The 2872-nt window shown below is 51.3% G+C and overlaps 1 non-coding gene across 1 annotated transcript; it reads left to right on the forward strand.

The window, feature by feature from the left end:
* The first annotated feature begins 2291 nt into the window (after positions 1 to 2291).
* TRNAR-ACG lies at positions 2292 to 2364 on the forward strand. Its single transcript has one exon. It is a non-coding gene; the product is annotated as a tRNA-Arg (tRNA).
* The last annotated feature ends 508 nt before the right edge of the window (positions 2365 to 2872 follow it).

Consider the following 2872-nt stretch of genomic DNA (forward strand, 5'->3'; position numbering starts at 1 on the left):
AAAAAAAAAAAAAAAAAATCTCCTGGTCGACTCAAAGTTTTCTTGTTTTGGAAAGTTCTGGAACATTAAGCCTCAGAGACATACACTTTGTTGGTCAGTTAGAATCACATAATCGCAGAAAATAAGGGTTGGAAAGGACCTCAGGAGGTCATCCGGAGCAACCCCTGCTCAAAGCAGGACCATCATCCCAGCCCAGGCTTTGTCTAGCTGGGTCTTAAAAACCTCCAAGGATAGAGATTCCACAGCTGCTCTGGGCACCCTGTTCCAGTGCTTTACCTCCCTCCTAGGGAGATGTTTTTCCTAATATGTAATCTCAATTTCCCTTGCTGCAACTTGAAACCCATTGCTTCTTCTTCTGTCATCTACCACCAATGAGACTAGTCTAGCTCCATCCTCTTTGGAACTCCTTCAGGTAGCTGAAAGCTGATATTAAATTTCCCCTCAATCTTCCCTTCTCTAGACTAAATAAACCCAGTTCCCTCAGCCTCTCCTCATAAGTCGTGTGCCCCAGTCCTCTAAACATTTTCACTGCCCTCTTCTGGACTCTCTCCAATTTGTCTACATCCTTTCTGTAGTGGGGGACCCAAAAACTGGACGCAGTACTCCAGATGTGACCTCGCCAGAGCCAAATAGAAGGAAATAATCACTTTCCTCGACCTGCTGACAATGCCCCTACTAATACAGTCCAGTACATTGTTAGCGTTCTTCACAACAAAGGCACAATCTTGGCTTGTATTCAGTTTATTATCCACTGTAACCCCCTCTCCCCAGTCCTTTTCTGCAGAGCTGCTGCTTAGCCAGTCGATCTCCAGCCTGTGCTGGTACATGAGATTGTTCCATCCGACATGCAGGACTTAGCACTTGTCCTTATTGAACCTCATGAGATTTTTTTTTGGTCCAATTCTCCGTTTCATTGAGGTCTCTCTGAATCCTAGCGTGGCGAAGTACCAGCGGGGTGCTCATGACTTAGGGACTATGGCAGGCTCCAAGTCAGCCTGACTGTGAGAAGCAGAAAGAAGCTTCCCCCCCTCAGGAACCATTTTAAGGGGGAAGGTGTGTGGCAGAGCACCTACATTGCTTGCCACTGTAGGGGCTGAAGCAGGAAGCTGGCAGGTGCCTGATGTGGGTGGTCATTTTCAAACAAATGCCAGCCAAGCAGGGAGAGCAGTCTGCTTCCAGCAGTCGAGGAAGCAACATCACTCAGCTCCCTCGCTGCTCAGGCTTACCTCAAAGGTAAGGGTGAGGCTATGGCGAAAAAGGAGGCCTCACTGGTCGTGGACATGACCTGAAACTGCACCCTGCTGGAGAAGGAAGGCCTGGTGGGACTGCCGGTGGTGCAGCAGCCCCATTCAAATGCCAGGACCGCTCACCTTCCCAGTGAAAGGTGGGTTGGGGCACCTAAACCCCTGCCCCCACCATCTAGTGGGTTACTGTAACATTGGAGAAAAGTAGGGCCAGGCACACCCATGTGGGGCACCTGAGACTGTTAGGAGTGTAAGACCCTGGACAGAGGGTAGCGGGGCCAGGCACATCCATGTGAGGCACCTGAGCCCATTGGGATGTAAGACCCTGTAGCATGGATAGTAGTAGGGGCCACACATGCCCATACAAGGGGCACCTGAGCCCATTGGGTGAAAGACCCTGTGAGCTTCAGAAAGGGGAGAGAAGAGGGGTGAGAGTTGGAGGACCTGGTGTGTGCCTCCAGACAGGAGGCCAGGTGCTAGGCCAAAGAAGTAAGGCCCAGTGTGTGCCTCCAGACATGAGGTTGGGTACTAGGCTGAGAGAGCTATGGCCCGGGAGAGGGGCAAGTAAGTTGAGGCCCCATTGAGAGAGGCAAACAAGCTGGGTACCTGGGGAGAAGGGTTGGCTTGGTCCAGGTAAGCCTTAGGGTGTCTGAGGCTGCAAGTGGGCCTAAGGACAGTAGAGATGGCAGAGTGAGAGCTGCTAGTGAACAGAGAGTGTCTTCAGACCCTGATGGGAACTGCTGGGGTATGATATCTGGCATGAAACAGAGGATAGAGTCGGCCTAATATTTTGCGAATCACTCAGTCCTGTTCAGGTGAGGGCTCTGGGAGAGGCCTGAAAGGCTGTGCCAGGGCTGACTGAAGGGTGAAGAGCGATGCCCAAGGATCTCCATGAAAAGGGCGGTATGAGTGTGGCCCCGAAGAGGGTGGCATGACAGAGACTGCGTGAGAGCTGGTGGAGTGAGAGACCCCAGTGAGAGAGGGGTGGTGTGTGGCCTGTAGCAGGGGGGAACAAAAGAGGCTCAACACTGGGTCAACTTTAAGTGTGGGCCAGTGGCGCAATGGATAACGCGTCTGACTACGGATCAGAAGATTGTAGGTTTGACTCCTGCCTGGCTCGTACAGCCTGCTTTGTCCCGTTTCTTGTTTTTGGGGTTTTTGTTGTTCTCCCGCCCTGGCGGGGGGTCGGGCTAGAAGATCTACTAGGTCCCTTCCGACCCTTAATCTATGAAACTATGAAATTCAGCATGGCCTCAGGCCAGGACATTGTACAGCTCTGAGAACCATCTACGAGGCATGGGACATGTATAAGGGGAGTTCGAAGCATGTACGTTTGGCCCTTGTCATCAGGGCAGTCGAAGAACAGCCTCCTGCCTAATTCCCAACTTCATTATTTACCAACTAGGCATGGCAGGCCAGCATGAAGGCAGCTTGCCCAAAGACAGGTGGGTGGCCAGCATTGACTGGCTGGAGGAGTCCCACTAGTCACATCTAGCCCTACATTTCAGCTTATCTACTGCTCCCCGCAGCTTGGTGTCAACTGCAAACTTGCTGAGTTGCCAAAAGACATTTTCAATCTTAAGAAAGTTTTAGAAATTAAGCCTCTTTAAATTTCTTGTGTACATCCA

The sequence above is a fragment of the Gavialis gangeticus genome, unplaced genomic scaffold (assembly GCF_001723915.1).
Source record: "Gavialis gangeticus isolate Ggan-Ray unplaced genomic scaffold, GavGan_comp1, whole genome shotgun sequence".
NCBI classification, from domain to species: Eukaryota; Metazoa; Chordata; order Crocodylia; family Gavialidae; genus Gavialis; species Gavialis gangeticus.